Raw genomic sequence first — 15,278 nt, forward strand, 5'->3', positions numbered from 1 at the left:
TACATCTGTTGCAGAGGTTTCCCACCCTGTTAGAGAATCTCTGTTACTAATTAAGGATAATTAGCTTTTTTTTTCCTCCTTTGAAATATTTACACTTTACACCATATAAGAAAGCTGTATGAGTCAGGTGCAAAAGTTCTAGTGGGATTGGGTGTGCATGGATCTCAGCAAGGGTGGGCTCATCTCTCAAAATTGATAAAAAAAACTGAATGTCACCTTATCCAGTCTTCAGAAACATTGCTAACATTGTTATAGCCCAATATATCCTATAGTGCCCTTATAGGCTTCCTTTTAAAAGTCTAAAATCACCAATTTCCTCTTGTGGAGATTGGCCTCTTAGCCCTTGTACAGACGGTCGGATATTCCGACGGAAAATGTCCGATCGGATCGTGTTGTCGGATAATCCGACCGTGTATGGGCTCCATCGAATTGTTTCCATCAGAATATCTGACCGTCAACGTTTTAGAGCTGGGCTATAAAATTTTCCGACAACATGATCTGATCGTTTGTAGAGAACTCCGATTGGATAAAGTGCCACGCATGCTCAGATCAAATTCCTAGACCAAAGCTATTGGCTACTAGCCTGAATGTAGTCCCGTCTTAACAAAATAACGTCATCACGTTCTGAGCGATTGGATTTTCCGAAAACTTTGTCCGACCATGTGTATGCAACACCAGTTTCGGACAAATTCCGTCTGACAAAATCCGACGGATTTGGTTGTCGGAATGTCCGACCCTGTGTACAAGGGCTTAGGGCTCCTGCTGATGTCTGATTCTAGCTTAGACCTGAGCACTCTAAAAAACTCTAGAAATCTAAATTATCTGTCTCTATGCACATTGTTTAAGTATATATCCCTAAATAGAAAAAATGCAACGCTTAAAATAATTTTGTATGAAAAGTGATATTATATATCAACAGTACTAACAAATAGTGATATAAAGTCCACCACGTGAATAATAAGCATCAATAGACTGACAAAAATACTGGAAAAATTGAAATATATATATATATATATATATATAAAGTCCACCACGTGAATGTTGATTGGCATCAAAAACAACATTTATAAAATTTCAAAAAACTTCTAAAAAAAAGCCTTCAAGATAGACATGTTGAGAAGGAATGAAGGAGAATCTTGTGAGGAAACTGCCACCAATTGCATGAAGGCTTACCGGAGATAGTGGAGTTAAAGGGGCATATACCACTTAAGTCAACCAGGCTTGTAGTGAGAAACATTATGTACGATATGGAACCATCAACGATCCAGATAACCACGATAAAATTAGGGACTATGAACGGCACTGGTCAGCTAGTTATTCTCATAAACAGGAAAGTAGGTTCAGATGAAGAGAGGAATGACCAGAGAAGTTTCACATACCCACACGTTGAAACCAAGAAATGAAACAAAGTTCCACATAGTGTGATATTGTTTAGGGAATATTTATTTTAAAAAAAAAGGATAAAATTGGACACTCACATTTTTTGAATCAATCAAAGGCTTGACGAACATAAGATGGCGCAGTAGTGATGGCAGCACTCAATCCAGCGCGTTTCGTCTGAATAGATATCATATGGGGTGTGAGTTTAAGTATATATCCCTACGTGGACAGACTGATTACATAGATAAACACGTGTGAATGTTTTTCAGCAATGGCGATTTGATAGCATGGTGTTTATGCATGTGTATAAAGCTAGCCATGCACATTAAGGCCGGCCATAGACGGTTTGAATCTCAGCCGGTTCAGCTGAGATTTGAGCCATGTGTAGGCAGACTGAATGGACTAAGTTGATCGATCGATCAGCTTGGGTACAACCAGCCTTCTGGATTTGCTTGTGATTATCGCAAGCAGCTGCTATAGTCGCTAGCAATAATCACTGTCTTCTCCTGCCGTTGAAGGCTTCCCCCCGGGAGCAGACAATTTCTCAGCAGGAGGGACTCCCCTGTCAGCATATCTGTGTTGACGGGGGAATAATGCAATTTTTTGTCCTGCAACCCATGGTCTATTCACACTGTTCCATTCCCTAGTTCATGGTCTGAACCAGAGAAGTCACTCGATTCTCCAAAGCATGCTAAAGTGCATGGATGGAGGAATCTGCAGTGCCGGCTATTGTATGTTAACAACCAGCACCTGCGACTGTCAGAATACCCAAACAGTGCCTGCTAGGGATGAGCTCAATTGTGTTCAGATCATAGTCTAAAGCCAGCTGAGCTGTCCTGCCAGGAAGCTGTCACAGCACACTGCCAATCGGAAACGACTAAGGCATGCCCCACAGCTGCACATATACAAGGGGCGAGTATACATGCAGCTTCGGAGCAGGGATTGCCTCTGCTATCTATGGTTGGTGGTGTGCAGTGACAGCATTCTGGAAAGATAGCTCAGGTGGGTTCAGACTAGGAGCTCATCCATGAAGTCTGTTGGCACTGTCCAGCCAACAATTTTTTGCCTGGCTTCTTTAACAAAACTTGATTGAAAATTCGACCTTTGTTGGGCTAAGTGGCAAGGGCCACCCACTGACTGAATTTTGATCAGTCTATGGCCAGCTTAAGGCACCATTTTATGAAAAAGAGTGGATATAACTATCTGCTCACTGAAAGACATCTCAATTTTTACTGTGCTCTGCATTTTATGGCTCATTCATAAAGAGTGCGGTGTGGACTCCATAAAGTCCTTTCTGCATAAAGCTTATTTTACAGTTCACAACTGCACCTTTTTTTACAATGCATCAAAACACGTTACATTGTTCTGACATCGCTGCCAGTTTGGTAGCTTGAATTCTGGTGCTATTCGCTTTAATCTTCAACAGTTGTCCAGTTCTAATTCAAACTACCGGCATACAAGCACTGGTGAAGGGTGACTCTTGAGCTTCTGATGGTTTACTGTTTTACACGCCTTAAAAAAATAAAATTCCTATGGGCCTTATCCACACTTTTTTTGCACTCTCATTCCTCTGACATTCTGCAGAGGAGGAGGTAGGGTCAGAGCATAGCTACATAAGTTGTGGTCACTTGTAGCACCTGGAAGTGCCTGCTAAAGGGACCAGGAGGTCCTTAATCAGGTAGCTCACAATAATATTAAACTATTGTTAACGTGCATAGGAGAATCAGATAATTTTGTCAGAAGAACCTTATTATACCCTGCAAATATAATGTGCTCTCCATATTCTGTAGGTCACATTGGCTGCTTATTTCTGTATTTCTGGGGAATGATGAAAATTTTCAGGCCATCGGATCTTTTTGTAATTATAATGTTGGTTTTCATCGTAACAATATCAAAATGGTCCACAGTTGTGCCTCTAAGCCCTTGTACACACGGTCGGACATTCCGACAACCAAATCCATCGGATTTTGTCCGAAACTGGTGTTGCATACACACGGTCGGACAAAGTTGTTGGGAAATCCGATTGTTCAGAACGTGATGACGTTATTTCGTTACGATGGGACTACGTTCAGGCTAGTAGCCAATAGCTTTGGTCTAGGAATTTGATCTGAGCATGCGTGGCACTTTGTCTGATCAGAGTTCTCTACAAACGATCGGATCATGTTGTCGGGAAATTTTACAGCCCAGCTCTAAAACTTCGTCGGTCAGCTATTCCGACGGAAACAGTCCAATGGAGCCCACACACGGTCGGATGATCCGACAACACGGTCTGATCGGACATTTTCTGTCGGAATGTCCGACTGTGTGTACAAGGGCTAAAACAGGTGTATTTGTAAAGCTGGTCATGCAATAGTAGATTTCCGAAGAAACGTTATTACAAAATTTCTCAGGACATTCCACGCTTTTACAAATTACTTTCAAAGGTACTTCTAAACTTAATTTCTTTTCAGCGATCAAAATTAATGGATTTTTCTGAACGAGAACCACGTTCATTGTTAGAAATTTGTTCATTTGAGTAAAACATTGTCATAATACAGTAAAACCTTGATTTGAGAGTAACTTAGCTTGAGAGTGTTTTGCAAGACAAGCAACATTTTTTAATACATTTTGACTTGATATACAAGCAATGTCTTGATATACAAGTAGCGTCATGTCACAACAGTATGAAGCGCCTCTAAGTGTAGCAATATGGTTACATTTAATGAAGGTACAACATTTAGCAGCATATTGCTACACTTATGCCCCATACACATGATCAGATTTTCCAACAACAAATGTTGGATGTGAGCTTGTTGGCTGAAAGTCCAACCATTTGTATGCTCCATCGAACTTTTTGCTGTCAGACTTACCACCAACAAATATTTGAGAGCAGGTTCTCAAATTTTCCACCAACAAAACTTTGTTGTCGGAATTTACGATCGTGTGTACACAAGTCTGTTGCACAAAAGTTCATGAATGCTTGGAATCAAGCAGAAGGAGCCGCAATGGCTATTGAACTTCCTTTTTCTTGTCTCGTTTTACGTCACCATGTTCCCACGCTCGTAATTGTTGGCCAACATTTGTGTGACCGCGTGTATGCAGGACAACATCCTTCGAACAAAATTCCACAGTTTTGTTGGCGGAAAGTCCGATTGTGTGTACGGGGCATTAGAGGCGCCTCTCTTCCCTTTTATATTCTGTAGCTCCTGCTGGATTTTACTTCTTATCCCCTTGTGGAGGCTTCCATTTGTGGATGGACATTTTATGGTTACACTACCTATCACATTGCTATAATCTTTTTATATGGACTATAAACTAAAGGACCTATGAATAAATAGTTGTGGAATGAATCATATGAGTTTCCATTATTTCTTATGGGGAAATTTGCTTTGATATACAAGTGCTTTGGATTACAAGCATGTTTCTGTAACGAATTATGCTCGCAATCCAAGGTTTAACTGTACTCCTTTGTATTTCTGCATCACTACAGTCAAAAACAAGCATTCATTTGAACCCACAAAAAATTTGAATATTGAATGTTTTAAAAATAAAAAAGGAATAATTAAATTTTACTAGTGTATGGCCAGCTTAAAGTGGAATTTTACCATAAAGGGACAGTTCTGCTCTATGTCCTCCTCACCCTTCTCCTCTACTACATTTGGCACATTCAAATTTTTTTGGAGAGCGGGAACCTAGTTTTGATAGGTACCTACTCCCACTTCCACTAGGATGACCTAGGTGATCAAAACGGAAGTTCAGCCCCCTTTCTTTGCCCGCATCCTTCTGGAATACGTCATAGGATGCGCAGTGGGAAGCCGCACAGAGTCACAACCAGCTTCCCACAGTAAACATGCCAGCGCCGAAGACTAGTGGAGAACCGGCCTAGGTGAGGACAGAGTTGGATCCCTGGACAGGTAAGTGTCCTTTTTGTTAAAAGTCAGCAGCTACAGTATTTGTAGCTGCTGACTTTTAATTTTTTCTCTCTAGGTGAAGATCTTCTATAAGCAAGCAAAATTACCAATAGCACCCAATCAGAAGGTAGCGATGACTGATCCATTGCTGTCTCTTTTAGTTGTCTGATTCCTGACTGCTGTCTGTGCGTTGTCGATCGTCATAGCTTTTATTAATATTTCCTTCTTGGCTGTGGTTCAGGTTTACACTGCATACAATTCTTTGCTTGCTTCCTAAACACAAGCCGCGCTGTCATTTTCATATGGGCCATTCATGCTTTTTAGTTCCGGCCCTTCAAGGAAGCAGGCGTACGCAGACACCCATTGTCTTTGTTTCAACACACATTCACAGGCTTGCAGCCGAGTCCATATGTACAGAAGTGGGAGCTATTCATGGAATGGAGTGTTGCTGAGGTCCAGCTGTGAGCCTCCTTCACATCCCACAAAACATACACAGGAAGTTCCTGCAGGAATAATGCAGGGGGTTTTCATTGGTTCACATCCTCTGGTTAACCCGTGATGATTAGTTCTCTTATAAAAAATACACCATTAATATCCATTACTTAATGGCACTGTAATCTATTTTATATCGCTGCACCTCTTTTCTTACTGTGTTTTTCTGTATCTTTGTAACATTCTCTGTGAGCTCCTGAACCTCTCCTTTTCCCAACCTTGCTTCAGTTTGTTCGAAACAAACAGTGGGGTTTATTTTACTAAATACAAATATACTGTGCACTTTGCGAGTGCAGTTGCACTCATTTTCCCCAGATCTTAGTAAATGTGGTAAAGCTTCACTTTGTAAAGAATACCCATTCAAGTATAACAAAAATAAAAAACAGCATTTTTGCTTGCACTTGATTGGATAATGGAAATCAGCAGAGCTTTACCACATTTACAAAGCTCTGGGGAAAATGAGTGCAACTGCACTTACAAAGTACAGTCTATTTGCCTTTAGTAAATCGCCCCCTGTGCACGCTAGTTGCAGTCATGTGCACTACTTTATGCACACTACAAATCCCATAGACCACAATCCATCTCGGGAACAAGCAAGAGAGAGTCTGGGAATTGGAAAGGAGAGAGAAGAAATGAAAATAGGGAAGGGGTTGTTTGTAGGATTTTTTTTAATACAATGAGACAACAGTAAAGTGAAAATCTTTTAACCACTTCCCGCCCATGCTATAGCTGATGGCTAGAGCGCAGGCTCACATTGCCGGGAGGGCAACTATGGGCGTCTTCCTGTGATCTCGCTTCTAGCAACCCCTGCTGTGCGCATTGGCACAGGTCTGTGATCAGCGTCAGTTGATCACAGATCGGGGTAAAGAAACAATAACACGGCTCTTTACCATTTGACCGGCTGTGCCTAGTCACAGCTGATCACGGTGTAAACAGGATTTGCTGGTTATCTACAGCCCTCTCTTCACTAGGAAATCCACACAGGGGACAGCTACACTGATCACTTTAGCAAAAACACACTACAGTCCTATGGGTCAAGTTCACATCTGTGCATTTTATGGAAAGGGCCAGGGACTTTGTCTGGTTTATTGAAAAATGTGAAATGCACCCGGAATGTGCAAATTGCAACCTGCATAGGTGTGAACCAGGCCTTATACTTTAAGGCAGCAGAAATCTCCTAGATGGAGTCACAGACAGCAATAAAAACTTGCCAGAGGTTTCACATTTGGGTTAGGCTTAGGGGTCACATTTTGGTTCAGTAGGACCAATTTCACATATGTGTAAGTTTGGCAGTTGGCAAAATGCATGGTAACTGCGAAATGAGGTTTGTTGCAGTGCCATTCATTTTTCATGGTACCCCAATACATATCCCTGATGCACCTCAACAGACCTGCATTTTAGTGCACACTAACATATCATTATGACCCATCTGTGTATTTTAATGAACTGGAAAAAAATTCAGATCTGTTAATAGGTCAGAATGCACAGGCTGCCTTAAATTGGACATACGCATACCGATTTTAGCTTGGTGGGTGGCCCTGTAGACCACCTCTCGCCTGATATCACTCGATTGAAATGTTGAAGGAGCCCAGTAGAAAATTGTTGGCCGAATATCGCCTGCATCTAATCAGATGCAGGCACTGTTTGGGTATTTTGAAAGTTGGCGATGCCGGCTGGCGATGCCGGCTGTCAAAATACAATAGGAGTTTCATCCATACACACTATGCAGAGCGGATGGAGAAATCTGGCGGCTGAACAGAAAAAAATCTTTGTGTATGCCCAGCTTTACTGCAACAAAGGACATAACGCTTCTTAACATCACAAATCTGAATTCAACGTTGGTGTCTTTAGTAATGTATACTATGGTTGTTTAACACTTGGGGTAAAATCTTTTAGTGCTGAATGTTAAGATGCCAAAATTTCTAGTGTCGAAGTTCCAATGCCAAAAATCTCAACCCACTAATTTTTACTAGATAAAAATGAACACCGCTTTGCTGACGTTGTAAATTGGTCTTAACCCATATACTTTACAGTGGCTGTTCATGCCAAGGGAAACACACTGCTGCCAATGGTTGGCAGTGGGGCTGTTCACACCGCAGCAAGAATGACGGGACACCTTTCACCACACCAATCACTTGACAATTACAGGTCAAGCGGGGAGGATACATGGGCCCCAGTTGTAGTTTAACTAGGGATTGATAGGACCACTAGAGCAGTGCAGCACTAAATAGTCATGTTAACAAGGGGAATAAACAGAATACTGTGTCATTTCAATTAATGGAAGATAAGAAAAACATAATAACGTGCAAATTATGGTCTTAAACTAATTCCAAAATAGTCTGAAGACTCTTTCATTATCTGTGTGTAGGACAAAAATATTTAAATGAGATGTCTTGGGAGTAAGAAATAAGATAAGGTAATTAACGCGTAATCCCTAAATCATCAAACAACATGTGTTGGAGATAAAGTAATTAACAAATCATTTTATAATCATCAGACTTGATGATTGTTGGAGCTTGAGGATGAGTATAGTGACTGATTTAAGTGGCTTTTGGACAATCTCCCACTTGCTCCATAATGTAATCTTGTTTGGCATGGCTAATTTTTAAATATGAGCTTCTATAGAACATAACAGCAAGTATAATGTGTTACTTGTGGCAGCCAACCCATAAAAAAACTTTACAAGAATATAAAAGAACAGAAAATGGTGTTGCTGGCAGAAAAAAGGTTTACTAGTTCATCTCGCTAAGCAACTAATATGAAAAAAAAAAAAGCAATGGCGGTATACAAATAAATCGCAATGCAATCAAAGTTCAAAACTCAGTTCTCTTCAGTCTTGCACAGCCTCTACAGTCTTCCCTTGATTAGGGATTGAAGTAAGAAATACAATTAGCCTTTTTCCTGCAATCCCTACTATAAAGATGACATAAGTGGTAGTGGGATTGGTAAAAGAGGAAAAGGTCATGCAGGGCATGGGGTTGGGAGCCCTATCTCTTCTATCTTTACTTTGGTTCTTTAGAAGATGGTGTTCCATATGTTCCACAAGATGGCAGTTATATAGCAACAGTTGCAAGGGTGACCAGAAGACCCCAAGGGACTAAGAAGCTTAGGTTACAGCTTTATTCCATGGTTTTCTGCAATTCCCATTTTACTATTAATCACTCAGAGGGTTCCTCTTCAGTGTTATGTTCTAATAGAAACATCTTTTTGCCCTCTGACCCTTGTTTTCAGATGTATGCTCTTGATGATCAAATATATACTTCTAGACATTTAAAACACAAATTGTATAATTTAGTTTTGCATGGATTACGGAGAATTTAAAGCCCAACTGTAGTCACATAAAGATATGAAGAGAGATATATTTTTGTACTAACCATCTTGCTTTCATAGTCTTTGCTTCACTCTTGATTAAAGAACAGTTGTAGGGTATCAACCAAACACCAGGGCAAAGCTAGTCATATAGAAATAAATGTTTTTTCCATTCAGCCCAGAGACTGAATGAAAAAAATCGAATCAATTCAGCCATCCATGCAAAGAGCTGCAACAGATGGACAAATCTCCCTTTACCAGCTGTCTCATATCTCAACAGGGGCTGCATCTGATTGGTTGCTGGTGCTGTTCGGTTAACAATTTTCCACATGGCTACTTAGATTTTTTAGTCAAAGGATTTCAGACAGTAGGGTGTGGACAGGGCCACCCATAGAACGAATATAGTTCAGTTCTGATGAACTAGCCAAAATTCTCTCCATGTGTGGTCAGCTTACAGCGGAACTAAAGTCACTAGGAGCAGGCAGGCTTTTTATTGCAGGAAAGACATGCATTGTCTCTTGTGCAGTAAACTACACCTACCTGCCTAGGAGCCTCACATCACACAAACCCATCACGTAAAGAGTGGAAATAAACCTAGACTCCATTCAGGCCACACTGCATGTGCAGGAGTGACTTCATCCAGTGGAGACCAATGAAGAGTTGTGAAAACTGGAACACAGGAGAAGATGGTGGCACTGGAGAGACTGTTGGCATGGTGAGTATCTCTGCCATTTTTCTTCTTTAAACCCAATGCAAACAGTAAGAGATCATAACCTATGGGTGTATTGGACTATAAAGAGATGAAAAGTAGTGAGGATTCCAGTTGAGCTATAATTCCCATCTCCATTCTGCTGAGGAGGCCATTTCAAATGTGTTGCACTCTCGCTGTTGGGTTCTTTCTTGATTTCTTTCACCCAACAAAGAACTCCTAAACCATGGGTGTTCAACCTGTGGCCCTCCAGCTGTTGCGGAACTACACGTCCCAACATGCCTCTGCCTTTGGGAGTCATGCTTGTAACTGTCAGCCTTGCAATGCCTCATGGGACTTGTAGTTTCACAATAGCTGGAGGGCCACAGGTTGAGCACCAATGTGACTTAAACAAAGCAAATCATCATGAGTTGCCTTTCCAAAGGACATGGTTGGGTAAACTCCTCAACCAGAATGTCTAACGTGAATGGTCAGGTATAGACATCTAGCCTTGTCACCTTTATGTTCATAATTTGCTTAATGCAGAGGAAGAATGTTAAGGAAGGCAAGGAAAGCCCATTCAACTTTGGCCTTTTTACTGGAGAGAACAATAGTGGTCAGCTAAATTATCTACCTGGCTTGGCTGACTGCTGTTTTCCTGCAATCTCGAAGCTGAATGTGTGTGTGTGTGTGTATATATATATATATATATATATATATATATATATATACATACATACATATATATTATATACCTTATATAGCAACAAATAAATAAAAAAACGACTGGTGGTTATTAAATAATACTAAAAGAAAGCTCTAACTGTCTCAAAAATGATATAGACTTGATTTGGGTAAAGTAATACGTGATCTAGTAATTCACAGTCACAATATCACAGCTTCGAACATTTATGAAAAAATGGGCTGGTAATAAAGAGGATTTACAGGCTGGTACTTGAGTAGTTAAGCAAGCATGTGCTTTATTCAGCCTCCTGGCTTCCACTTAAAACCAATAAAGATAGTTTTGTGTGGGCTTGTCCTTTAATTTGAGAAGACAGCACAGGATTGTAACAACCTGCTACAGTATAATAATGCATTAGCCTTGAATATAGATTATATAGAGATGGTAAGATAGTTCCAGAAACTCAGCAGTGAGCAGACACGTTAATGTTTGACAGATCTGTCCACAGGTGTGTCAGCTGACAGCTGTGTTTACGGCAATGATAACACGCATATTGAACTTACGTAAGTGATCGGACATGAATTCTTTGTGGCCTTGTAAACAGCCAAATAAAAAGGGTTTTGCTCTATGCACATCTATTCAACACTATAGATACGTCGCTGATATATACATTTTAATGCACGTACATACATTTTTAGTAGCTCTGAATATAGTTTTTATGTACAGGTATACCTTAAAGTTTGTTACCTGTGGGCTTTATAAACATCAGAAACCATCATTAAAATAATAATGCAGGCACCTCTAGTGGGTGGCCTCACTGGCCAATTAGGAGTGAGAAATGGCCATGGTGTAAGATATGGTTGTTCCCTTAAAGTGCACCTTTGCCCAGACTAGGGACATTAAATGGTTAATATATTCTTATTTCTGATTTCTAGGTGCTCTTAGGGCCTATTCACACCATGTTTTTGCAGTAAAGTGCACATTAATGTAACACACATCAAGTGCGCTGGTGACAGTGTGATGCCATTCATTCTAAAAGGCACTCCTATGCACCTTTCGTTGGATGCGTATTGCAGAGCGATGGGACTGTGTGCTTTACAGTGCCATGCACTGACAAAAAATAGTGCACGTGGGCCAGCTTTCTGCCAACTGGACAACATTGTTGATGCTTGAACACTGTCCAATAAGGAGGCAGAAAGGTGATATAGGAAGCTGAAACTATAATTAAAGACAGGTGGAGAGTGGAGAGGCATTTGAATGCCTGTCCGTCTTTATTGCTGTCTGTGCCCCTGTTAAGGAGATTCAGCCTCTCCATTTGTCCTGTTTACCATTATCATTGAAAGTAAAAATGTTGGGTTGACCCAAGAAACGTAATAGAGGGGACATTTTCCAATGGGGTCACTAGTTCTGGTGACCTAGGAGTCCCCAGGAAATTCCCTTAATTTTTAGGGATTTCCTCTCACTTCCTGTTTGGCTATGGGACAGGAAGTGAAGGGAAATCTCGGCGATGAGACACAAACAGTGGAAAAAAATAAACTGACAGGGGTTATAGTACTCCCTTGCTCTGTCCAAAATGAAAAAATAAAAAACTTTTGCATATGGTTCTAGTTGAATTGCTGCATTAAAAAGACAAATTGCCCAATCAGGAACTATGTGTATTACCTGTGTGGCTGTGCAATGTTAAAAATGTATGCAAATCACAAGACTAGCTGCAGAGAATTACTAATGCTTTGGCGGGTAAAACAGTAGACATATGTATTTAAGTGTGTATTAAACGGTTTCCCTGTATTTAGCTGTTTCACTTTAATAGAATGGCAAGTGGATGGATGAATGAATGGGACTTCATCCATTTAAAGGGTTCGTAGTTCTGTCTAATTAAAACAAAGGTATAGAGATACTCATGGGTCTTGCAGCAGAGATAAGGAAAAGCAATGTTTGAAGGAGCGCAGTCCGCTTTTAAGACTTTGATCAAGGATTGCAACACATGTTTTATTTTACATTTTTTAGTGGCGGTGGTGGTGCAATCTTTCTTCGTGCTGTGCTTCCGCTAGCTGGTGTAGCATAACGAGCATAATGATTGCACTGAATTGCTCCTCTTATCTGTTGTCTATGGACAAAACATTATTATGTCTCCTCACTTATCACTAATTTACTATCAGATATATCAGTCTGGATGTCACACCACTTCCTAAACTCAATCTATGCAAAACCGAACTTATACATTTTCGTCCCCCATGTGCTCTTTCCCCTTCCCCTGATCTCTCTGTCAAAATCGATGACAACTATAAGCCCATCCCCACATGCCAAGGTTCTAGGTGTAGTCCTGGACTCTGAACTCTCCTTTAAGCACCACGTCCAATCAGTGTCCAAATCTTGCCACCTAAACCTCCGCAACATCTCCAAAATACGCCCCTTTCTAACCAACGACACAACAAATCTCTTAATTCAACACATTACAAAACCATCCACAATTTAGCCCCCAACTACATCACTAGCCTAGTCCAGTGATGGCGAACCTTGGCACCCCAGATGTTTTGGAACTACATTTCCCATGATGCTCTGGCACTCTGCAGTGTAGTGGAACATCATGGGAAATGTAGTTCCAAAACATCTGGGGTGCCAAGGTTCGCCATCACTGGCCTAGTCTCTGAATACCAACCTACTCGTTCTCTTCATTCCTCTCAAGACCTCCTACTCTCTTGCTCCCTCGTCATCTCCTTCCATGCTCGCCTCCAGGACTTTTCCAAAGTCTCTCCAATCCTATGGAATGCCTTACCCCAATCTGTCCGATTATCTCCTACTCTATTAGCTTTTAGATGATCCCTGAAAACCCTTCTCTTCAGAGAAGCCTACCCTACCCACACCTAACAACTGTTTTTTCAATTTCTCCATCAGCTCACCCCCCCACAGTTATTACCTTTTTGTTTCCACTTGTTTCCTTCTAGATTGCAAGCTCTTATGAGCAGGGCCCTCTGATCCCTCCTGTATTGATTTGTATTGTAAGTGTACTGTCTGCCCTCATGTTGTAAAGCGCTGCGAAAACTGTTGGAGCTATATAAATCTTGAATAATAATAATAATTATTATTATTATACAGGACTTATATAGCACCAACAGTTTGTGCAGCATTTACAACATGAGAGCAGATAGTACAGTTACCCTCCTCATAGCAACAGACTTTACTAAAGTCAATATATTTTCTAGGAGACTTGTCCAGTAACCAACTTTCCAGTAACCAGTTGGTATTTAGCAATAATTTTGGTAGTTACTAGAGGAAGAGTATATATTTCATAGAGCAGATAAAAATATGGAACAAAAAGCATGCAAAAGGTGACAAATGACAAGAAAATGTGCTTTAATTAGAAGCGGATACTGCTTGGTAAGGAACAACATAGGGATCTTTGAAGTAGTTCCACTTGAAAGCAATGCATGGGTATTTAGTTAGAGATAGTCTAAAACAAAATGCATTTGTTAATTCTATATGAAGTAGAAGACAGACGTTGACAGCTGGTCTTGACACCAACATGTCAAACAGTCATTATAAGAACTATCTGCCTTGTGTTTGTTGTCCATGTTGCCTTCTTTCCATGGGAGAATCGTGCACATATAGACCTTTGATTGTTGGCTGGAATGTAGTGGTTTGTTTGCTGGTGCCTCTTATGGTTGGGGAGACTATTTCCACTTCGCCCTCAGAAACACAGAGCTTAAGCAGCGTTGGCTTTGAACTTGAGATCCCTGACCTCTAAATCTCTGCTGCTGGATACTTTGCATTCCACCACGAGTCTCTGCCAAGATAATATTTCACAACACTACACTACTTTTTCAGAGATCCCATGTTCCTGCAAATTTATATTCAATATATCAGTGTTATGATCAAAGTAGACTATTAATGGGGTTCCTGATGGAAATGCCTTTAGCACCTCTCTACAAAGAAAAAAAACTGTTGGTGAGGTTAAGATATTTTTGCCTTTGTTTCACCTAGAACGCCCTTTCTCAACCTCAAGCTCATGGTATAATAATGTGATCAGCAAGTTGTAGAAAGACCTTGCCCCTTATGTTGATGGATGTTCAGATGTCAAGGAACCCCTAGCAACCTCCGGTACCCTGTAATCTGGTTTGAGAAAGGAAGCCATGGAGTGTGGCACAGAGGTTTTTGGCTATTAACCATTTCAATACCAGACACTTTTAACCCCTTCTTGCCCGGGCCAATTTTCAGCGTTCATTGCTGTCACACTTTAAATGACAATGCGACATGCAACACTGTACCGAAATTATTTTATAATTTTTTTCACATAAATATAGCTTTGTTTTGCAAAATAAACAAAAAAAGACTAAAAATGTTGACAAAAATGTGTTTTTCTTTGTTTCTGTTATAATATTTTGCAAATAAATAATCCTTCATAAATTTAGGCCAAAATGTGTCCTGCTACATTTCTTTGGTGAAAATAACCCAAATCAGTATATATTATTTAGTTATTTAGTCTGTAGGAAAGTTATGCAGTCCACAAACAGGTATATATATATATGAAAATTGATCAATCCTAATGTACTGGCGGTCTCATTTCGCGAGGCTTGAAAATGCCAGAACATTACAAATATCCCCCACATGACCTATTTTTTGAAAGTAGACAGTCCAAGGTATTTAGTAAGTGGCATGGCGAGTTTTTTGAAGTTGTAATTGCTTTCACAATTTTTGGAAAAATTAAGAAATGAAAAAACATTTTCAAAATGTTTTACATACTGTCACTAATACATACGACTGGTGTGGCGGTAATCAGGGACACTGACTGGTGACAGTCAGGGGCGTTGCTAGGTGGCAAAAGGACCAGGGGCTTCAG

At 40.4% G+C, this 15,278-nt stretch overlaps 1 protein-coding gene across 2 annotated transcripts in view; it reads left to right on the plus strand.

Annotated features, from left to right (window-relative positions):
- Nucleotides 1-15,278, plus strand: part of BCAR1 (BCAR1 scaffold protein, Cas family member) — a 213,218-nt gene that overhangs the window by 81,273 nt on the left and 116,667 nt on the right. The window lies entirely within an intron of this gene.

This window comes from Lithobates pipiens, unplaced genomic scaffold (genome assembly GCF_037356315.1).
Source record: "Lithobates pipiens isolate NorthernLeopardFrog02 unplaced genomic scaffold, aLitPip1_a1.2 Scaffold_10, whole genome shotgun sequence".
NCBI lineage: Eukaryota > Metazoa > Chordata > Amphibia > Anura > Ranidae > Lithobates > Lithobates pipiens.